We start from the raw sequence: 24,731 nt of genomic DNA, 5'->3' as shown, positions 1-24,731 counted from the left end.
AACTAAAATCTACTGGGGCTGATATGCTTGATCCCTTCTTATTACAGCTTTCTGCTCCATTGATTGCAGAAGCATTAACACATTTTTAACTTGACAATTATATCAAGTAGCATCCTTAGAGTTTGGAAGGCGGCCGATGTACTTCCTCTACATAAAGGTGGCAGCCCGAGTTATCTAAATAAATATCATCCCGTTTCCAAACTCTTGCCTAGCAAAAATCCTGGAATCATTGATTAATACTCAGCTTAGATCCCTTTTAATTGCTACATATTTTCTGAATGTAGAACAGTCAGGGTTAAGACCAGGTCATAGTACCATCTCTGCTACTTCTATGGTTTTAAATTGTCATAAATTGTTTAGATATGAAGAAATACTGTGCTGCCCTCTTTGTTGACCTGTCCAAGGCATTCGACACTGTGGATGACACCTTACTTATTCAGAAACTCTATTATTTAGAATTATTTAAAAGACAGAACACAGTGTGTACTTACTGATGGCAATAAATCAGGATTTCTCGACTTAACAAAAGGTGTCCCACAGGGTTCGAATCTTGGTCCAGTTTTTTTCACTATTTATAATAACAGTATTGGTCTATCTGTACAAAACTGTAACTTTCATCTGTATGCAGATGACACTGTTGTATATGCTACTGCCCCTATGGCAGCTCAGGCTCTGTTGACTATTCAATCTGCTTTTACTACCTTGCAGAAAGCCTTGGTTGACCTGAAGCTGGTACTAAATGCTGGGAAAACCAAGTACATGTTACATTATTACATGATTTGGAAAGTAACTGATGATTTGTGAATAAGTACGTTAGATGGTGCCCTTATTGATCGTGTCCCCGCCTATAAATATCTGGGCATCTGGATTGATGAAAAGCTATCTTTAAAAACGCATGTTGACAAGTTAGTCAAAAAAACTAAGAATTAAGTTGGGCTTCTTAAATGGGGATAGAGCTTGCCTTTCATTAAATAGTAGAAACAGATAATTCAGTCTACATTTATTACTGTTATAGATTATGGTGATATTATACACATAAATGCAGCACCCAGTCTTTTGAAGCCCTTGGACACAATTTATCATAGCGCACTTCATTTTATAACATCTGACAGTTTTGACACTCACCACTGCATTTTTTATCATTAAGTTGGTTGGACCTCAATAAAAATACGTAGGTCACTTCATTATTCTGTTTTTGTTCATAAAGCCGTACTCAATAAACTACCAATTTACTGTTGAAATATAGAAACTCCGATTACAACAATAGATCACAGGGTTGGTTAATGCTGGAGACTCCACGTGTACCCACAGAGTTGGTTAAATCTACCAAGCCCCTATCATGTAGAAGAATCTCCAAGTAACGTTTAATTTGAATGTGTTGTTGTCTCTGAGTCAGTTTAGGAGAAAGGCTCAGGATTTTTATATTCATGGATGTGTTTGTATTGTTTGATTGTTTATTGTATATATCATATTTGCTATTTATTTAATTTGGTGTTTTATATTTTGTAATTTTATTTTCTGTATTGTTCCCAGGGCACATTTGCAAATGAGACCTAGGTCTCAACGTGCTTTTTCCCCTGCTTAAATAAAAGTGAATTAAAATCATCCTTCACCTTGGTCGTCATGGACAGTCAAGTTGAAATGTGTCTGTTTGTTTTACACAAAATGAGAGTGTTGTGAAATGCCACAGACCAAAATCATTTTGGGTGTTGATCATTTTGGGTGTGTTGATACAGGTATTATTTAAATGTCATATCTTGAATATGTCCTTGCTCTCAAGTGATATGTGATTACTGGTTCCTGTAAGTAAAGATTGGACTTGTTGAGATTAGCTTTCTTTAAATATCAAAAGTCCACCCTAGAATATTGTTGTTATCAGAATAGATGCTTCAAGAAATAATTCATAAAATATAGCGAGAGACATTTCTCAACTTTAATATTGCAGATACATTTTGGGTTCAATCAAATTAGTTGTTTGCGTAATTCTCAACCCCCTTATTTTATTTTTTCCCCAACCCTACCATCCTTCCCTGATTAGAGTAAACTAATGGACAACAGTACATCTTCTACTGCTGCTTACAGCTATTTTCATTCCTTACAGCGCATTTGGAAAGTAATCAGACCCCTTGACTTTTTCAAAAACTTTTTACGTTACAGCCTTATTCTAAAATTGATTGAATATTTTTTTGAGAGCTTCAATCTACACACAATACACTGTAATGACGAAACGAAAGCAGGTTGTTAAAAGTTTTAGCAAATTTATAAAAAATAAAAAACAGAATTACCTTATTTACATAAGTATTCAGACCCTTTGCTATGATACTTGAAATTTAGCTCAGGTGCGTCCTGTTTCCATCAATCATCCATGGGATGTTTCTACAACTTGACTGGAGTCCACCTGTGGTAAATTCAATTGATTGGACATTATTTGGAAAGGCACGTACCTGTCTACATAAGGTCCCACAGTTGACAGTGCATGTCAGAGCTCCGAGACAGGATTGTGCCGAGGCACAGATCTGGGGAAAGGTACCAAAACATTTCTGCTGCATTGAAGGTCCCCAAGAACACAGTGGCCTCCATCATTCTTAAATGGAAGAAATTTGGAACCACCAAGACTCTTCCTAGAGCTGGGCACCCATCCAAACTGAGCAATTGGGGGAGAAGGGCCTTGGACAGGGAGGTGACCAAGAAGTCGATGGTCACTCTGACAGAGCTCTAGAGTTCCTCTCTGGAGATGGGCGAACCTTCCAGAAACACAACCATCTCTGCAGCACTCCACCAATTAGGCCTTTATGGTAAAGTAACCAGACGGATGCCTCTCCTCAGTAAAAGGCACATGACAGCCCACTTGGAGTTTGCCAAAAGGCACCTAAAAGCCTCTCAGACCAAGATTGAACTCTTTGGCCTGAATGTCAAGGAGGAAGCCTGGCACCATCCCTACATGTGAAGCATGGTGGGGGCAGTGTCACGCTGTCGGGATGTTTTTCAGCGGCAGGGACTGGGAGACTAGTCAGGATCGAGGGAAAATGAATGTGACAAAGTGCAGAGAGATCCTTGATTAAAAACCTGCTCCAGAGTGCACAGGACTTCAGACTGAGGCGAAGGTTCACCTTCCAACAGGACAACGACCCTAAGCACACCGCCATGACAACGCAGGAGTGGCTTCGAGACAAGTCTTTGAGTGGCCCAGCCAGAGCCCGGACTTGAAGCCGATCGAGCATCTCTACAGAGACCTGAAAATAGCCGTGCAGCAACGCTCCCCATCCAACCTGACAGAGCATGTGAGGATGTGCAGAGAAGAATGGGAGAAACTCTCCAAATACAGTTGTGCCAAACTTGCACAGTGGTTCCTCCTTTAAAAGTTGCGTCATACTGCAACACACCTTGCAGGCTGCCGCATAATTCTATGGCACGTTATTTAAGTGTCAGCCATTGTTACAATTAATGCTAGTTAGTGCTACTTTGACTTTGGTTTTCCAGTAAGCAACAATTGGTTTACCTTCATTAGCCTACTTTGTTCCAATATTTCTGTCATTCAGTGATATTTATTCCCAACCTCATAAACATCTGCATTTTCAAAGTTTATCATTATTTTATTAACGAAAGCATAAAGATGTTGATGAAGAAATACTTTACAGTATATGCTTTATCCGACATTTTGCGGTTGCATGAGGTGGCCCACACGCACTTTAAACATTTGGATAATAAAACATTTAAAGCAAATTGATGATGGAAACTGCCTGCATATGTTTATTAGGCAACTGTGCAGTCTGACAAGTAAACATAGCCTACAGTACGTGGTAAATATTTTTAAGTGCCTAATTCTTTACATAAGGGAGAGCAGGCCATGTCCAGACTTTCTCGGTGACCTCAATGACATACCCAAATCTAACTGCCTGTAGCTCAGGACCTGAAGCAGGGATATGCATACTCTTGATAGCATTTGAAAGGAAACACTTTAAAGTTTGTGAAATGTGAAATTAATGTAGGATAATATAACACATCATCATCTTTAAAATGAATGAGAAAAGAGGCGCAATTGAGATGTTGACCACTAGATGGCAGCAGTGTAAGTGCACCGTTTTAGACTGATTCAATTAACCATTGTATTTCTGTTCAAAATGTTGTATCAAGTCTGACCAAATGTGCCTAACTGGTTTATTAATACATCTTCAAGTTCATAACTGTGCACTCTCCTAAAACAATAGTATGGTATTCTTTCACTGTAATATCTACTGTAAATTGGACAGCGCAGTTAAATTAACAAGAATTTAAGCTTCCTTCCCATATCAGATATGTCTATGTCCTGGGAAATGTTCTTGTTACATACAACCTCATGCTAATCATAATAGCGCACATTAGCTCAACCATCCCGTGGATGAGACACCAATCCTGTAGAGGTTTAATGCTCTTTCGGGTTGTATCAGTCATGGACAGAAACTACTGAGACACAGTATTAATGATGAACACGTGTAGGTTCACTGGTAAGCCACATTTGCCTCGGGATCCATCCCATTTGGTGTTCTGTGGAACCATGCATTTTTTCGCTGCGGCCTGTTGTCTAGCTCTTTGTCCACTGATCTCCACGGATGGTTGTCGGCATGGTTGTATGCTGTGCAAAAACACATTCACGTTTATAGTACACAATTGTCGATTTTATTGCAAAGTATGCCTACACATTGATCGGCTACATACATTTTTGTTTTTAAGAAAATGCACTGACACCAAAATACCTTTAGTTTTGGTGATTCTCTCAGCTCCGACTCATTTTCAAGTCCTCTGGTGGTTACAGTCCTAACCCTAGAATGGGTAGCACCATAGAAATAAGTTGCCGATGTCTGTGAGCCGGAAAAGAGTCTGCTCGGACCAAAACACACTGCCACCCGGGTTTGCATGGTGTAACTGTGTCAGGTTGGTAGGCCTCCTTGCTCGCACACGCTTTTTCAGTTCTGCCCAAACATTTTCTATGGGATTGAGGTAAGGGCTTTTTGATGGCCACTCTAAAACCTTAACTTTGGAAGTATGCTTGGAGTCATTGTCCATTTGGAAGGGCCATTTGCGACCAATCTTTAACTACATGACTGATGTCTAGAAATTTTGCTTCAACATATCCACATAATTTACCTCCCTCATGATGCCATCTATTTTGTGAAGTGCACCCCCACAACAGCAAAGCACCCCCACAACATGATGCTTCCACTCCCGTGCTTAACGATTGGGAGGGTGTTCTTTGGCTTGCAAGCCTCCCCATTTTTCCTCCAAACATAACGATGGTCATTATGGCCAAACAATTCTATTTTTGTTTCATCAAAACAGAGGACATTTCTCAAAAAGTATGATCTTTGTCCCCACAGCATTAGATTTAAAACGAATCATCCAGCGATCATACACTGTTTACCAGGGGGCAGGGCTACTGACGTTAAGGCTAATCTGAAGATGGTGCTGGCTAAAGCTAAAACTGGTAAGTGTAGAGAGTTTAGAGATATTGTTATCCACATTGGCACCAACGATGTTAGGATGAAATAGTCAGAGGTCACCAAGCGCAACATAGCTTCAGCGTGTAAATCAGCTAGAACGATGTGTCGGCATCGAGTAATTGTCTCTGGCCCCGTCCCAGTTAGGGGGAGTGATGAGCTCTACAGCAGAGTCTCACAACTCAATCGCTGGTTGAAAACTGTTTTCTGCCCCTCCCAAAAGATAGAATTTGTAGATAATTGGCCCTCTTTCTGGGACTCACCCACAAACAGGACCAAGCCTGACATGCTGAGGAGTGAAGAACTCCATCCTAGCTGGAGGGGTGCTCTCATCTTATCTAACAACATAGACAGGGCTCTAACTCCTCTAGCTGCACAATGAAATAGGGTGCAGGCCAGGCAGCAGGCTGTTAGCCAGCCTGCCAGCTTAGTGGAGTCTGCCACTAGCACAGTCCGTGTAGTCAGCTCAGCTATCCCCATTGAGACCGTGTCTGTGTCTTGACCTGGGTTGGGCAAAACTAAACATGGCGGTGTTCGCCTTAGCAATCTCACTAGGATAAAGACCTCCTCCATTCCTGTCATTATTGAAAGAGATTGTGATGTCTCACATCTCAAAATAGGGCTACTTAATGTTAGATCCCTCACTTCAAAGGCAATTATAGTCAATGAACTAATCACTGATCTTAATCTTGACGTGATTGGCCTGACTGAAACATGGCTTAAGCCTGATGAATTTACTGTGCTAAATGAGGCCTCACCTCCTGGTTACACTAGTGACCATATCCCCTGTGCATGCCGCAAAGGCGGAGGTGTTGCTAACATTTACGATAGCAAATTTAAATTTACAACAACAAAAAAACTGTTTTCCTCTATTGAGCTTCTAGTCATGAAATCCTTGCAGCCTACACAATCACTTTTTATAGCTACTGTTTACAGGCCTCCTGGGCCATATACTGTACAGCGTTCCTCATTGAGTTCCCTGAATTCCTATCGGACCTTGTAGTCATAGCAGATAATATTCTAATTGTTGGTGATTTTAATATTCACATTTCGGAGCCATCGTCGACTCAGTGGATTTTGTCCAACATGTCTCTGGACCTAGTCTTGTCCCATAGAATAAATGTTGTGGATCTTAATGTTTTTCCTTATAATCCTGGACTATCTGACCACCATTTCATTACGTTTGCAATTGCAACAAATAATCTGCTCAGATCCCAACCAAAGAGCATCAAAAGTTGTGCTATAAATTCACAGACAACACAAATATTCCTTGATGCCCTTCCAGACTCTGTCTACCCAAGGACGTCAGAGGACAAAAATCCGTTAACCACCTAACTGAGGAACTCTATTTAACCTTGTGCAATACCCTAGATGCAGTTGCACCCCTAAAAACTAAAAACATTTCTCATAAGAAACTAGCTCCCTGGTATACAGAAAATACCCGGGCTCTGAAGCAAGCTTCCAGAAAGTTGGAACGGAAATGGTGCCACACCAAACTGGAAGTCTTCCGACTAGCTTGGAAAGACAGTACCGTGCAGTATCGAAGAGCCCTTACTGCTGCTCAATCGTCTTATTTTTCCAACTTAATTGAGGAAAATAAGAACAATCCAAAATGCATTTTTGATACTGTCGCAAAGCTAACTAAAAAGCAGCATTCCCCAAGAGAGGATGGCTTTCACTTCAGCAGTAATAAATTCATGAACTTCTTTGAGGAAAAGATCATGATTATTAGAAAGCAAATGACGGATTTCTCTTTAAATCTGCGTATTCCTTCAAAGCTGTCCCGAGTCTGCACAACTCTGCCAGGACCTAGGATCAAGGGAGATACTCAAGTGTTTTAGTACTATATCTCTTGATGCAATGATGACAATAATCATGGCCTCTAAACCTTCAAGCTACATACTGGACCCTATTCCAAATAAACTACTGAAAGATCTGCTTCCTGTGCTTGGTCCTCCTATGTTGAACATAATAAACGGCTCTCTATCCACTTGAAAAAGCCTAACCTTGACCCAGAAAATATAAAAAACTATCGGCCTATATCGAATCTTCCATTCCTCTCAAAAATTTTAGAAAAGGCTGTTGCGCAGCAACTCACTGCCTTCCTGAAGACAAACAATGTTTACGAAATGCTTCAGTCTGGTTTTAGACCCCATCATAGCACTGAGGCTGCACTTGTGAAGGTGGTAAATTACCTTTTAATGGCATCAGACCGAGGCTTTGCATCTGTCCTCGTGCTCCTAGACCTTAGTGCTGCTTTTGATACCATCGATCACCACATTCTTTTGGAGAGATTGGAAACCCAAATTGGTCTTCACGCACAAGTTCTGGCCTGGTTTAGATCTTATCTGTCGGAAAGATATCAGTTTGTCTCTGTGAATGGTTTGTCCTCTGACAAATCAACTGTAAATTTCGGTGTTCCTCAAGGTTCCATTTTTGGACCACTATTGTTTTCACTATATATTTTACCTCTTGGGGATGTCATTCGAAAACATAACGTTAACTTTCACTGCTATGCAGATGACGCACAGCTGTACATTTCCATGAAACATGGTGAAGCCCCAAAATTGCACTCGCTAGAAGCCTGTGTTTCAGACATAAGGAAGTGGATGGCTGCAAACTTTCTACTTTTAAACTCGGACAAAACAGAGATGCTTGTTCTAGGTCCCGAGAAACAAAGAGATCTTCTGTTGAATCTGACAATTAATCTTGATGGTTGTACAGTCTGTGAAGGACCTATGCGTTACTTTGGACCCTGATCTCTCTTTTGACGAACATATCAAGACTGTTTCAAGGACAGCTTTTTTCCATCTACGTAACATTGCAAAAATCTGAAACTTTCTGTCCAAAATTTATGCAGAAAAATTAATCCATGCTTTTGTTACTTCTAGGTTAGACTACTGCAATGCTCTACTTTCCGGCTACCCGGATAAAGCACTAAATAAACTTCAGTTAGTGCTAAATACGGCTGCTAGAATCCTGACTAGAACCAAAAAATGTGATCATATTACTCCAGTGCTAGCCTCCCTACATTGGCTTCCTGTCAAGGCAAGGGCCGATTTCAAGGTTTTACTGCTAACCTACAAAGCATTACATGGGCTTGCTCCTACCAATCTCTCTGATTTGGTCCTGCCGTACATACCTACACGTACGCTACGGTCACAAGACGCAGGCTTCCTAATTGTCCCTAGAATTTCTAAGCAAACATCTGGAGGCAGGGCTTTCTCCTATAGAGCTCCATTTTTATGGAATGGTCTGCCTACCCATGTGAGAGACGCAAACTCGGTCTCAACCTTTAAGTCTTTACAGAAGACTCATCTCTTCAGTGGGTCATATGATTGAGTGTAGTCTGGCCCAGGAGTGTGAAGGTGAAAGGAAAGGCTCTGGAGCAACGAACTGCCCTTGCTGTCTCTGCCTGGCCGGTTCCCCTCTTTCCACTGGGATTCTCTGCCTCTAACCCTATTACAGGGGCTGAGTCACTGGCATACTGGTGCTCTTTCATGCCGTCCCTAGGAGGGGTGCGTCACTTGAGTGGGTTGAGTCACTGATGTGATCTTCCTGTCTGGGTTGGCGCCCCCCCTTGGGTTGTGCCGTGGAGGAGATCTTTGTGGGCTATACTCTGCCTTGTCTCAGGATGGTAAGTTGGTGGTTGAAGATATCCCTCTCGTGGTGTGGGGGCTGTGCTTTGGCAAAGTGGGTGGGGTTATATCCTTCCTGTTTGGCCCTGTTCGGGGGTATCATCGGATGGGGCCACAGTGTCTCCTGACCCCTCCTGTCTCAGCTTCCAGTATTTATGCTGCAGTAGTTTATGTGTCGGGGGGCTAGGGTCAGTTTGTTATATACTTCTCCTGTCTTATCCGGTGTCCTGTGTGAATTTAAGTATGCTCTCTCTCTTTCTTTCTCTCTCTCGGAGGACCTGAGCCATAGGACCATGCCTCAGGACTACCTGGCATGATGACTCCTTGCTGTCCCCAGTCCACCTGGCCGTGCTGCTGCTCCAGTGTCAACTGTTCTGCCTGTGATTATTATTATTTGACCATGCTGGTCATTTATGAACATTTGAACATCTTGGCCATGTTCTGTTATAATCTCCACCCGTCACAGCCAGAAGAGGACTGGCCACCCCTCATAGCCTGGTTCCTCTCTAGGTTTCTTCCTAGATTTTGGCCTTTCTAGGGAGTTTTTCCTAGCCACTGTGCTTCTACACCTGCATTGCTTGCTGTTTGGCGTTTTAGGCTGGGTTTCTGTACAGCACTTTGAGATATCAGCTGATGTACGAAGGGCTATATAGATACATTTGATTTGATTTTATGTGCAGTTGCAAATCGTAGTCTGGCTTTTTTTAATGGCAGTTTTGGAGCAGTGGCTTCTTCCTTGCTGAGCGGCCTCTCAGGTTATGTTGTTCTAGCACTCGTTTTAATGTGGATATAGATACTTTTGTATCTGTTTCCTCCAGCATCTTTACAAGGTCCTTTGCTGCTGTTCTGGGATTGATTTGCACTTTTCGCACCAAAGTACGTTCATCTCTAGGGGACATAACGCGTCTCCTTCCTGAGCTGTATGACGGATGTGTGGTCCCATGGTGTTTATACTTGCGTACTATTGTTTGTACAGATGAACGTGGTACCTTCAGGTGTTTGGAAATTGCTACCAAGAATGAACCAGACTTGTGGAGGCCTCCATTTTTTTTTCTGGGGTCTTGGCTGATTTCTTTTGATTTTCCCATGTTGTCAAGCAAAGAGGCACTGAGTTTGAAGGTAGGCCTTGAAATACATCCACAGGTACACCTCCAATTGACTCTAATTATATCAATTAGCCTATCAGAAGCTTCGAAAGCCATCATTTTCTGGAATTTTCCAAGCTGTTTAAAGGCACAGTCAAATTAATCTATGTTAACCTCTGACCCACTGTAATTGTTATACAGTGAATTATAAGTGAAATAATCCTTCTTTAAACAATTGTTGGAAAAATTACTTTTGTCATGCACATGGTAGATGTCCTAACCGACTTGCCAAAACTACAGTTTGTTAACAAGAAATTTGTGGAGTGGTTGAAAAACAAGTTTTAATGACTCCAACCTAAATGTATGTAAACTTCCGACTTCAACTGTAGGTCTCCTGATTTAAACTCAATCTAACTTTTTGGGAATAGACGGAAAACATTAATCCGTAACTGTGCCAAGCCTACAAGCAAAGATGAACTGGTGAAGGACATCAACACGTTTTGGCTTGAGAATTTGACGATACAACTCTCCCCCTACCCTCCTTGGTAAGAGTCTATTGTTCTGCTAAGAGCCCATAATGGGTGGATGGATGGCTTCTTTTGTATCCCAATGTGGGAATTAATGTATTAATTACAGTCATTTACCATTCTTATTATCCGACTGGAAACGTTGTTTGCAGAGTTCACAATCTCATTTTCAAGTCCTTGTTTAAAAAATAACAATAGTTTGGAGATTATATTTTCAAATATCCGAAAGTGAGCGTTTTTAATCTGAATAAGTGGAAAAAGGCCATTCTTGAACATAGGGTGAGACAATAGGCCCTTTTAATTTTGTTTGGCTTGCCATTCCAAATCAAATTGAATATTTTTTACTCATATAATTTAAACAGGTCGCTCTCCGCCTGACTCTCCGCCAATAATACAATTTAGAGGATTGGAGGATTCTAAATTAACATCTAATGGGCATTTGTCGTTAGGGCAAATCTGATCTGTGAGAATATCTAAGGGGCTTTAATATCATTATAATTCAGGGTTAATATGAATAATAATAATCTCTTTGTAAATAAGGATGCATTATGAAAGGAAAATGACATGCGCAAGAGACGGTGGTAATATGTTTCCTTTTAGAGACTGTAATACATGGCACCCAGGTCAGGATAACCAATATTATACACAAAGCACTAACCCTGACTCCCGTTTTTTAAGTGTTCATAGGTCTAGGTCTATATATTTCTTGTGTTTTCCACAAAAATTGCTTATTTTAGTTGCACACTCTTTACAGACCGTGCTTATTTGAGACCAAAACTAGCGATCAATTGTGGAGTTGTGTCTTTTCATAATCACTTCTATTTTCTATTTTTCACTTCTAAACTATCAGAAAGAATGTTGGTACTAATTTACTTTGATCCAAAGCCACGAATGAGTGAGTCACTCAGCTTTATGTAGGGGCCGAGGCTATATGACTGTGCCATCAAATTATTTAGCAAACATCACTCGCTGCTTATATTCAGTCAACACATATATCTTAAGAATATCATGGAATATAATATTTTAAAAAATGTACAGCTTCCAAAAGCATAATCAATGCTTTAACTCTCCCTTGCGGTGGTCTGGCGCAATGAAGCAGTGATGCAGGGTACCCACAAATGACCTCGAAATCCCACGGCATAATCTGAAAACTTTTAATTGAGGAACCACTGTAGTGTCATACCCAAGAAGACTCAAGGCTGTAATCGCTGCCAAAGGTGCTTCAACAATGTCCTGAGTAAAGGGTCTGAATACATATGGAAATGTGATATAAGTTTTTTATTTTCAAGAAATGAGCAAAAATTTCGAAAAAAAAGTTTTTGCTTTGTCATCATGGGGTATTGTGTGTAGATTGAAAAAAAATTTTTTTTAATACATTTTAGAAAAAGGCTGTAACCTAACAAAATTTGGGAAAAAATCAAGGGGTCTGAATACTTTCCGAAGACACTGTATATATAGTAGATAAAGACAAAAAATTGACAAGTCTGATCGGTGACAATATTGTCAATTTGAGAATGAAGAGACTGTTGACCCGCTCAGCATTTATTGACAAAGAAGGGAACAGAGCTTGCCAAACAGTACCTTTTCCAATAATCCTCCAGAAGTCCATGCAGGCCATACGATTTGATTGCTATACCCTATCGAAAAAAAAGTATATTCTGAGGTTTCTAATTGAACCTAATCTTGCCAGAATTATCTCAAAATTGCACGGATGGGTTCATTTTCAAAATACAACTTTTTCCTACAATAACTACATCTCCATGTGTTCCCATAACTCCTTCCTCATGTGAGTACTTGTGACAATAAGCTATAGCCATTTGGGAAAAGTATACTTTCTATTCTATGCTGTTATATTCGATTATATTCGTACTCTAAAATATATGTGTGCTGACTGTGGTAGGGCAGGGGAATATAAGCGCGTGACGTCTGCTAAATGAACAAGTTGATTTCATGGAAAAGCCATTAGCACAGATACTGTAGGCCTGAAATAAAACTAGAAAAATGCTATTCTGTTCTTTTGAAATACATTTTAGTATTAGGTTTTTTATGACCTCCCTAACTAACTCTTAATAAACTTCTTGTGTATATTAAATTGATTTACTTTACTATTGGTACTTGTTGAGGCCCGGCTATTCTTCTGTTAAATATGCATATACTCATTTTGACCATCATGGCACTTTGAGGTAGAAATCATCAGAATTATATGTTTTTTTAATTATATTTATCTCAATGTTCTGGTAGAGTGTAAAATACACATATTTAGGAAAAGTCAGGGACAAGTGGGTTCAAGGTTTTTATTGAATTGGAGTTATTGAAATTACAAAAATGAAAACGGTCAGATTGACTGTCTTGGCGGTTGTAATGTTAAGTTGCCTACAAATGTCTGTACTGAATGAAATATTACCACTACCTGTTTAAAACTATATTTCTTTCCCAAACACAATTCAACACAATCACAATCTTTTTTTTTGTGTGTAGTTGAATCATTTTAACACAGGCTTAATACCTAACAAACACTTTGTACTTTTGTGTTTTTACACAGGCCAGGCCCTGTCATTACCTCATATCCCAGCAATAAAACACTTCAATTTGCCCATCTTGCCATTGGCTGAACCATTGGCTCAATTTAGCTATGGGGTCAGCTTACCCCAAAGCAAACATTGACTATATTAGCCCACACATCTACAAGGATGCACTTTCATGCTAGGTTTAGGACCTCATATTGAAGCCTATAGAGACCGCAACTTATATATAGAACAATCTTAAAATGATCTACTTTAGTGTAGATACAAGCATCATGAAACCGATAACACAATAAATGAATATGCCTTTGTGAAATTTGTTTTTTGGACCTATATTACCACTTTTCCATGTGTTTTTTTCCTTCACAGACTCCATTTGGAGTTAGGCTGAAAAAATGTTTGACCTGTGCTACAGACGGGTACACCGCTCCACTAATACAGGACTAATAAAGGCACAGTGCACTACTTTTGTGAAGAAATTATATATATATATATATATATATATTTTACAGTTTTAGTACTTATTTTTTGTGTGATTTTTCAGGGGGTTCTGCAGCACCCTCCAATGTCCACAGATTAATCCATCTTTCCCAGTATAATACAATTTTGCTATTTCCTTTTGCAATGCTTCCCTCCATTTTACTGTGATGTCTTATGAGGGTCTTGAACCTCCCTATTTGGAACATTTCTACACATATTGCCATAAAAATAAATACTTTGCCCAAGAGTATAATGATATTTTACAACAACAATCATTCCTGGACCTGACTCCAAAAGCGAGCCACCGATGGACAGTACCAGAAAGATTTATTGATTCTGTTTCCTTGTGGCAGAGTCTGCACAGGGCTGACCGTTCAATGTCCCATATATTGAGTATTATTTTGTAGCAAGTATTTTATATAACAGCTTAAATGGAAATGAACATATTGATGTTTCAATTGTTTTATATATTAGTTCATAGACCCGATGCCAAGGTATTGGGACACCAAAGACCTGTTCCCAACTGACTTGAAAGTTATGCAACATAGCTTTCAAACCTTTTGACTTTACGTGAAACTGATATATATTTTTTATTTATACAAATACTTTTAAGCCATTTATGTTTTTTAATGGGTATCAGACAGACTTGTTCATTTCTACTGCCTCTTCCAATTTTGTGGTAGAACCATGATGAGTTGGTTATAATTTTGTATTGTGTCACGCCCTGATCTGAGATCTCTGTTTTCTTCATATTTTGGTTAGGTCAGGGTGTGCCTAGGGTGCATACGCTAGTTTATGAATTGTCTAAGGTTTTTTGTATGTCTAGGGTTTTTGTAGGTCTAGGTGATTTGTATGTCTATGGTGGCCTGATATGGTTCCCAATCAGAGGCAGCTGTTTATCGTTGTCTCTGATTGGGGATCATACTTAGGTAGCCATTTCCCTTTGGTGTTTGTGGGATCTTTTTCTATGTTTAGTTGCCTGTCTGCACTACTCGTATAGCTTCACGGTTTGTTATTTTTTTAGTTGGTTTAGTGTTCAATTATTTTAATAAATAAGAATGTACGAATACCACGCTGCACCTTGGTCCGATCCTTATAACAAACATGACAGAAGAGCCCACCAAAAATGGACCAAGCAGCGTGTTCAGGAGGAATGGACCTGGGAGGAGATTCTGGATGGAGCAGGACCCTGGACGCAGGCTGGGGAATATCGCCGTCCTACGGAGGTGATAGAGGCAGCGAAAGCGGAACGGCAATATTGCGAGGAGTTGTACCAACGAGCCAAGCACAGCCCATTGCGTCCTGTGCCAGCGCCCCGCACTTGCCGGGCTCAAGTGAGCATCCAGCCAGGACGCATTGTGCCAGCTCTACGCTCCAGATCTCCAGTGCGCCTCCAAAGTCCAGTACGTCCTGTGCCTCCTCTCCGCACTCGCCCTGAGGTGCGTGTCAGCAGCCCGGTACCACCAGTGCCGGCACCACGCATCAGGTCTCCAGTCAGGAGCTTCCGGCGACGGTTCACAGTCTGGGGTCTCCGGCGACGGTTCACAGTCTGGGGTCTCCGGCGACGGTCCACGGTCTGGGGGCGACGGTCCACGGTCTGGTTCTACAAAGGTGGAGGGATCAGCGTAAAGGGGGGGGGGGGCTGCTGCGTCCAGAACCGGAGCCGCCACCGAGGGTAGATGCCCACCCGGTCCCTCCCCTATAGGTTCAGGTTTACGGCCGGGAGTCCGCACCTTTTTAGGGGGGGTACTGTCAAGCCCTGACCTGAGATATCTCTGTGTTCTTTATATTTTGGTTAGGTCAGGGTGTGCCTAGGGTGCATACGCTAGTTTATGAATTGTCTAAGGTTTTTTGTATGTCTAGGGTTTTTGTAGGTCTAGGTGATTTGTATGTCTATGGTGGCCTGATATGGTTCCCAATCAGAGGCAGCTGTTTATCGTTGTCTCTGATTGGGGATCATACTTAGGTAGCCATTTCCCTTTGGTGTTTGTGGGATCTTTTTCTATGTTTAGTTGCCTGTCTGCACTACTCGTATAGCTTCACGGTTTGTTATTTTTTTAGTTGGTTTAGTGTTCAATTATTTTAATAAATAAGAATGTACGAATACCACGCTGCACCTTGGTCCGATCCTTATAACAAACATGACAGAAGAGCCCACCAAAAATGGACCAAGCAGCGTGTTCAGGAGGAATGGACCTGGGAGGAGATTCTGGATGGAGCAGGACCCTGGACGCAGGCTGGGGAATATCGCCGTCCTACGGAGGTGATAGAGGCAGCGAAAGCGGAACGGCAATATTGCGAGGAGTTGTACCAACGAGCCAAGCACAGCCCATTGCGTCCTGTGCCAGCGCCCCGCACTTGCCGGGCTCAAGTGAGCATCCAGCCAGGACGCATTGTGCCAGCTCTACGCTCCAGATCTCCAGTGCGCCTCCAAAGTCCAGTACGTCCTGTGCCTCCTCTCCGCACTCGCCCTGAGGTGCGTGTCAGCAGCCCGGTACCACCAGTGCCGGCACCACGCATCAGGTCTCCAGTCAGGAGCTTCCGGCGACGGTTCACAGTCTGGGGTCTCCGGCGACGGTTCACAGTCTGGGGTCTCCGGCGACGGTCCACGGTCTGGGGGCGACGGTCCACGGTCTGGTTCTACAAAGGTGGAGGGATCAGCGTAAAGGGGGGGGGGGCTGCTGCGTCCAGAACCGGAGCCGCCACCGAGGGTAGATGCCCACCCGGTCCCTCCCCTATAGGTTCAGGTTTACGGCCGGGAGTCCGCACCTTTTTAGGGGGGGTACTGTCAAGCCCTGACCTGAGATATCTCTGTGTTCTTTATATTTTGGTTAGGTCAGGGTGTGACTAGGGTGGGTACGCTAGTTTTTGTATTGTCTAGGGTTTTTTGTATGTCTAGGGTTTTTGTAGGTCTAGGTGATTTGTATGTCTATGGTGGCCTGATATGGTTCCCAATCAGAGGCAGCTGTTTATCGTTGTCTCTGATTGGGGATCATATTTAGGTAGCCATTTCCCTTTGGTGTTTGTGGGATCTTGTTCTATGTTTAGTTGCCTGTCTGCACTATTCGTATAGCTGCACGTTTAATTTTGTAATTTTGTTAGCTCAGTGTTTCATTCTTTTAATAAATAAGAATGTACGCATACCATACTGCGCCTTGGTCCGATCCCTATAATGAACGTGACATATTGAGCATACACCTCCATACACTTGTGTGACAATGTTAACGTCCTTGTTTACAATGTCCTTCCTAAATATTATAGCCTTATCGTTTAACCATATTATTTTCTGTAATATTTGATCTACCTTTTCTGGAGGATGAAATTAAAATTGCAGCCAACTCTGTATGGCTTCATTTAAAAAGGAAGATATTTTAAATATGATTCCACTGTCAGTCCACCAAAAATGTGTGGGGTTAATCTGCAAAATATGCATACAGCCAGGTCACCAGTGATACAATGCAGTATTTGTCATTTGTCTGAGGATGTCGGGTGATGACGTTGAAACGGGCAACTACAGTGAGCGCTTTTACTTCCAAGAAGGTTTCAGGTTTTGCTAGGGTGTTGTGGTTGGGGATGGCTGATGGGCGTAAGCATTATGTTCGAATCCAGCAATAGTGTTTTTTTAGGTTTTTATTTTAAGCCTATGCCAAACCTTAACCGTAAGCTTAACCATTTGGAGTTAATGCCAAACCTTAAGATTGCTGTGTTAATGCCTAAACTTAACCTTAAACACTTCAAAATTTGACATTTGTGAAACATGGATAAACATCGACTTCTGATGTGAGACTGTGAGAGCTTGTTGTAAACATGGGATGTACATCTCTTAGTAGCCTGCTGGAAAAAACAGTTTGGATTTAGATATAGTTTCTGTAACATTTTCCCTCCATCCCATGGCAAAAATGTTAGAACTGCAAGAAATTAGCTTTAAAGCGACACGTTTTCCTCTCTGCCGCCAAGAGTGGAACCACTAAAATGTTTTGCCCACTTCGTGGTGGGGGCCCCCAACCAAATCTTGCATAGGGCCCCCAAATGCTGGAAACTGTTGGCATATCATATTCCATGCATAACTTAATAACTGAACAGTGATTTCAGGTTAAATTAAATCAAATATTGCTCATTAATCAAACTTAAGCTTTACCCCGAAGAGTGCCTGACTATAGCCTGTCTTCAGACGAAGAAAAAAATACATAAAAGAAAACAAATAGTCAACCCACTACTCACCTCTCACTGCAGTTTGTTCACCTGACATTGCAGCCTTAGGCACAGACAAGCTTGGCTGGCACGCAGGGTTCATTTTCATTATTATGGGGCAATATGATCCAGGATTAGCTAGCTATCATGGTGAAACAGGGAGTTTGAACTCACCCCTCTAGCCTTGTGTGTGGCCTTCTCAATCTAAGAGCCTCCATAACCCCCACAAGCACCGGTGGAGACTCACTCTTTGTCAAACATTGATTTAGAAGAAGGCCATGGGAGTCAAGGGACGCATGGCTCTGTGGCTCTCCCGTAGAGGAGAACACGGTCTCTGGGGATAGAATACTGTCAGCAGAATCAGGAGAAATGAATTGTGATTGATAGGTAAACTTCTAAAAGGAGAGACACACTGGCAGCTGACAAATGTTGTTGACAATAGGGTTGTCATGTTGGCAAACTCTTACCAGCTACTCACATTTAAATTATTATTGATACATTTGTAAATGTTATGGTTGATGAATGATGATGATTAACTTTTCTGATACTGATTGTGCTCTAGAATCAAGGGTTTCTCCAAATCACACAATGTATTGGGAAGGTGCCAATGTTGTTTTCCAAAAAGAGCTGGCTTTTGTGACAGACATTGGATTTCTGTAAAATCTCAATCAAAATGATAATCTGTTAATAAGGATCAATAATTATGAGCTTCCTGTACACTAAGGGCATTGTTCCATTCCATGCTGTGTTGAAGTTGGAACAGTATTAAACTGGGTTTTCAAAAGAGTTTGGTTAATTGTCGGCATATTTTTTGTCTTTCTGTTTTGTACGCGTTAGCCTATCTATTGTAATACAATCACCTCTGTTGCACTATTCACACACGTATTATTTGCTGCTTCAAGTACAGTACCTAGACTACCTCTCCTCTCCTAGTTGGCGTGCAAGATCAAGTGTCGTCTCAATTAAAAAGAGTAGGCTATATGCAGAGAAGCAAGGGACAGTTATCTTTCCGAATAAATACAATTCCTGAATGTCATAGGCTATAGTTTACTACACTGTCTGGAATGAAATATTGATAACCCATTTATTGGTCTCTGCCTGCAAATCATTCCGCTCCACTCCTAAAAGGTAGGTCTATATGCAAAATGTAGCTCAAGAAGTGCAAGTCTCCGCTCTCTCATTATTTTTGCTGTTTCAAGTTCAGTAGGCTACCTGTCCTTTTCTCTTTGGGCGTGCGAGATTAAGTGTGCCTACACGTGTCATCTCAATTAAGCACAGGCGTAAACTATAGCCTAGACTAGGCTATATTTACGGGTGGAAAAGAATGAGTCAGTTTGCCTCTTTCCAAGGAAATGAACATCATTAATATATGATTAGCCCATAGTTTCTTAAATATTGAAAACCCATGTCTTTGTCTCTGCCAGGAAATCTTCCCATTCCTAAGAGGTAGGCTATATGCAAAACATAGCTAAGGTTGACTTCAAGTGTCCGCTCTTGCTCCAACTCTGGCTCTCTTTCAAACTATGTCTGGCCTATTGGCTGGCATCGTCCAATAATAGCCATAGCCTATAATTAAGCCACATAAGAATCTCTGGCCATTTAACCTAATTTCTTAGGTTATTTTGCACAAAGGAAACACCAACATATGGCTCTATTGTCATCTGGTGTTAAGGTGGTGCTAGTGTCAAATGCACATTAGTTTGCTATTTCATCATGTAAAAACTGTCTCACTGGCATTTTCCAGCCCTAACGCCAGGTTCGGCAGGTTACCTGTCTTATATTAGCTCTATTGCGCTCAGATTGGAGAGGAGAGGTCAGGTGCCCTTAAAACATGATCCAAAGTGCTAATTTCAGGCAGCACTGATAGAGATATTTAAGACCAACCAAAAGCTGGTTTTAGTGGTAACAGTTGGTTATGTCATGCGGAAACGCAGCCTATCCAGCCATGATGCACACTGTCCATATGTGTATGGAACAAGGGTAGCCTTTTGTGCATGTATACCTGGTATTTAGAAAAATAAAAAACGGATTTTTTCACATCTTGTTTAATTTGGTTAAACCTCTCCAAGGTAGGGGGCAACATTTGGAATTTTGGATGAAAAGCATGCCTAAATTTAACGGCCTTCTACTCGGGGCCCAGAAGATGTGATATGCATATAACTGGTAGATTTGGATAGAGAAAACTCTAAAGTTTCCAAAACTGTTAAAATAGTGTATGTGAGTATAACAGAACTGAGAACAATCTATTCAGGAAGTCTTTTTTTTGGTTTTGTAGTTTTCTATTCAATGCCATTACAGTAACCATTGACATAGGACTGCATTTGCAGTTCCTATGCCGTCCACTAGATGTCAACAGTCTTTAGAAATCATTTCAGGCTTGTATTCTTATAAATGAGGGAGTAAGACCAGTGTGAATGAATGGGCCCTAACGTGACGCAGAGTTTTTTCAGGCGCATGTGCATTTCTTGTTTACCTTTTATATTGACAACGTTATTGTCCGGTTGAAATATTATAGATCATTTAGGCTAAAAAACAACCTGAGGATTGAATATAAACATCGTTTGACATGTTTCTATGAACTTTACGGATACAATTAGGATATAAAGAGACTTCATCGAACAAAAGGAACATTTATTGAGTAAATGAATGTCTTCTGATTAACACCATATGAAGATCATCAAAAGGTAAGGGATTCATTTTATCTCTATTTCTGAGTTTAGTAATGCTTCTGCTTGGCTGGTTACTGTTTGTAATAATTTGTCAACTGGGCTATGTTCTGGGCTAGGTATGCTTTCGCCGAAAAGCATTTTAGAAATATGACACTGTGGTTGGTTTAACAAGAAGTTCATCTTTAAACCTATGTAAAATATGTTTCGTTTTCTGAATTTTTAGAATGAGCATTTCTGTAATTGAATTTGGCGCTCTGCAACCTAACTGGATGTTGGCCAGATGGGACCCCTAGAGAGGTTAACCTTTCTGATCTCCCCATCCCGGATCCGGGATCGTGAATACAGACTCAAGCTCATTACCATAACGCAACGTTAACTATTCATAAAAATCGCAAATGAAATGAAATAAATATGCCATCTCTCAAGCTTAGCCTTTTGTAAACAACACTGTCATCTCAGATTTTCAAAATATGCTTCTCAACGATAGGAAAACAATCATTTGTGTAAAAGTAGCTAGCTAGCGTAGCATTTAGCGTTAGCATTAGCGTTAGCATCCAGCACGCAACATTTCAACAAAAACATAAAAGCCTTCAAAATAAAATCATTTACCTTTGAAGAACTTCTGATGTTTTCAATGAGGAGACTCTCAGTTAGATAGCAGATGCTCAGTTCTTCCAAAAATATTCTTTGTGTATTAGAAATAGCTTCGTTTTGTACATCACATTTGGCTACCAAAAAAAAACGAAAATTCAGTCCACAAAACGCGAACTTTTTTCCAAATTAACTCCATAATATCGACTGAAAACATGGCAAACGTTGTTTAGAATCAATCCTCAAGGTGTTTTTCACATATCTCTTCGATGATATATCGTTCGTGGAAGTGTGCTTTCTCTCCTGAATCCCAGGAGAAAATGCCCGCACCTGAAGATTACGCACAAATTTAGACAAAGGACACCGGGCGGACCCCTGGAAAATGTAGTCTCTTATGGCCAATCTTCCAATGATATGCCTACAAATACATCACAATGCTGCCGACATCTTGGGGAAACGGCAGAAGGTCTAAGCTTATTCCTGTCGCATTCACAGCCATATAAGGAGACATTAGAAAACAGAGCTTCAGAAATTCTGCTCATTTCCTGTTTGACGTATCATCTTGGTTTCGCCTGTAGAATGAGTTCTGGGGCACTTACAGACAAAATCTTTGCAGATTCTGAAACTTCAGAGTGTTCTCTTTCCAAAACTGTCAGAATATGCATAGTCGAGCATCTTTTCGTGACAAAATATCGCGCTGAAAACGGGAACGTTTTTTATCCAAAAATGAAATAGCGCCCCTAGAGATGCAACTGGTTAAAAACCAAGCTTGTCCAGCCCAATGCATTCGCAAAAAAGTCACGACTGTCAATAAAGGGTTTGGCTCCTGAGACCACTTAGAAATAGATCTTAATCACCAAAGCTTTATTAAAATATAAAGTTTGACAGGATTAAAACAGTGAGCTGACATTCCCTTTTTATCTATACATTGTAGGCAGGCCCACATTATTTTAGCCATGCAGGTCCTGTATTGGACATGCTTAAAACCACTTCCTATCAAGGCACAAGGCGAGACCCAAATGCAGACACAGGAGGCAGATGGCTGGCGTTTAAGATGTTTAATAAATCCAAAGGGAATAGGCAAAAGAATGGTTGTGGACAGGCAAGAGGTCAAAACCAGATTCCAGGAGGTACAGAGTGGTAGGAAGGCTCGAGGTCAGGGCAGGCAGATTGGTCAGGCAGGCAGGTACAAAGTCCGGAAACAGGCAAGGGTCAAACCTGACTAGACTAGAAAAACGAGAAAAGGCAAAGCATGAAAAAACGCTGGTAGGCTTGGACATACAAGACAAACTGGCACAGGGGGACAGTAAACAGGGATACATACACTGGGGAAACAAGCGACACCTGGAGAGGGTGGAGACAATAATGAGGAGAGGTGAAACAGATCAGGACAGTACCCACCCCCCATAGGGGTGCCACCTGGCGTCCTAAGGGCACATACCTGGTTGACCGGAGTGTCGGCGGTGGAAATCGGCAATGAGGGCTGGATCCAGGATGTCTCTAGCGGGAACCCAGCACCTCTCCTCCGGACCGTAACCCTCCAAGTCAACCAGGTACTGGAAACCCCTGTCCCGTGATCGAACACCCAGGAGACATCTCACCGTGTATGCCGGATGGCTGTCAATGACACGGGGGGCCTGGGGACAGAAGACAAAGAACAGTGAGACACGGGTTTAATTCCAGACACATGGAATGTAAGGTGAATATGGAGGGTATGGGGTAGCAAGAAACAGACAGCAGTGGACCTCAGGACTCGGGAGCTGGGAAAAGGACCAATAAAATGGGGGGACAGTTTGCGGGACTCTACCCGAAGGGGCAGGTCCCGTGTGGACAGCCATACCCTCTGCCAAATGTGGTAGTGGGGAGCTGGGGTCAGGCAACGGTCCGCTTGTCGACGATACCTGGAGTTGGTCTTGAGAATAGCCGCCCTGGCTCTTCTCCAGATACGTTGTCAGTGGCTTACAAACATCTGGGCTGAGGGTACGCTGACCTCCTGCTCTTTATCAGGGAAGAGTGGAGGCTGATACCCCATGGAGCACTCGAAAGGGGAGAGTCCCGTGACAGAACTGGGAAGAATGTTCCGGGGATGGAATCCGGATGACAGGCTGGCCGACGACACAATAAGGGTGCAGAATGACCATGTTTACCGGGAGTCCATCTACCGGGAGTCCATGGATCCGGAAGATATGCTGCACCATAAGCTGGTCCGTCTCCTTGGCAGAAGGTAGTTTGGCGAGAGGATGAAATGGGTGGCCTTGGGGAATCGTTTGACTACTGTCAGAATTACAGTGTTGCCATCAGACGGAGGAAGCCCAGTGACAAAGTCCAGAGATATGAGACTAGGGACAATGAGGGACCGGTAGGGGTGCAGGAGGCCAGAAGGAGCTTGCCGTGAAGTCTTGTTTTGAGCACACACAGTGCATGCGGTGGCGAAGGCAGAGACTTCAGGGACCATTGTGGGCCACCAGAAACGTTGTCACAGGAAGGCTAGTGTGCGACGGGACCCTGGATGACAGGTCAGCCTGGAGGAATGAGCCCATTCCAGGACCTGGGACAGGACTGGATTAGGGACAAACAGCCAGTTAGCCGGGCCCCCTTCAGGTCCAGGCTGGGAGTGTTGTGCCTCGCGGTCCAGGTTCTCAATAGCCCAATCTACAGTGGCAGCAAGGCATGAGGTAGGGAGAATGGTTTCAGAGGTCGAGGGTGTGGCAGAGGAACTGTATAGGTGGGAGACGGCGTCAGGTTTCACATTATTAGACCCTGGGCGGTAGGAGATGGTGAAGTTAAATCTGGTGAACAGGTGGGACCACCGGTCCTGCCTGGAGTTGAGGCGCTTGGCTATACGGAGATATTCCATGTTTTTATGGTCGGTCCAGACCAGGAATGGCTGCTCTGCTCCTTCCAGCCAGTGGCTCATCTCTTCCAATGCCATCTTCACCACCAGGAGTTCTCCGATGCCAACATCGTACTTCCTTTCAGCAGATTGAGCCTATGGGACAGGAAAGCACAGGGATGAAGCTTCTGGTCCTGTGCGGATCGCTGGGACAGATGGCCCCCACGCCAACAACCGAAGCATCCACTTCCACCACAAATTGACACGAGGGGTCCGGATGGATGAGGATGGGTGCTGTTGTGAACCGATGCTGCAGGTCCAAAGGCATTGTCGACAGCTGGCGACCATTTAAATGATACCTTGGGGGAGGTGAGTGCCGAGAGGGGGGCAGCCAGAGTGCTGTAATCCCGAATGAAATGGCGGTAGAAGTTTGCAAACCCAAGAAACCGTTGCAACTGCACCCTGGATGTTGGTTGAGGCCAATCCACCACTGCTTTCACCTTTCCAGGATCCATCTGAACATTGCCCTCTAAAATGACATATCCCAGAAAGGTGATTGTAGCGAGTGGTGGAACTGACACTTCTCGGGTTTCACTAGCAATTGGTTCTCCAGGTGGCGCTGATGGACCTGTCTGACAGAGTACATGTTATTGGGCAGATCGGGAAAAAAACAGGATGTCGTCCAGGTACACGAACACAAACCAGTTTAGCATGTCCCGAA

General features: G+C 42.3%; 2 long non-coding RNA genes across 3 annotated transcripts in view; both read right to left on the bottom strand.

Annotated features, from left to right (window-relative positions):
• Positions 1 to 24,731, bottom strand: part of LOC149984051 (uncharacterized) — a 615,207-nt gene that overhangs the window by 185,256 nt on the left and 405,220 nt on the right. The window contains exon 1 of one of the 2 annotated variants that reach the window (XR_016495322.1): positions 21,196 to 21,324. The exons of the other annotated variant lie outside the window; for it this stretch is intronic. This is a non-coding gene — a long non-coding RNA (uncharacterized LOC149984051). Of the gene's footprint in view, positions 1 to 21,195; positions 21,325 to 24,731 lie in introns of those variants that run through there. 2 annotated transcript variants of the gene reach the window in all.
• The window catches only part of LOC149984056 (uncharacterized), a 54,029-nt gene continuing 51,514 nt past the window's right edge, over positions 22,217 to 24,731 (bottom strand). The window contains exons 3-4 of the long non-coding RNA XR_016495545.1: positions 22,619 to 22,814; positions 22,217 to 22,404 (exon numbers count right to left, since the gene is read on the bottom strand). This is a non-coding gene — a long non-coding RNA (uncharacterized LOC149984056). The remainder of the gene's footprint in view (positions 22,405 to 22,618; positions 22,815 to 24,731) is intronic.

Source organism: Oncorhynchus mykiss, chromosome 4, assembly GCF_057628025.1.
Source record: "Oncorhynchus mykiss isolate SJ-2025 chromosome 4, ASM5762802v1, whole genome shotgun sequence".
NCBI classification, from domain to species: domain Eukaryota; kingdom Metazoa; phylum Chordata; class Actinopteri; order Salmoniformes; family Salmonidae; genus Oncorhynchus; species Oncorhynchus mykiss.
Note: the sequence above shows the minus strand (reverse complement) of the source record. Positions and strands in the feature narration are given on the sequence as shown.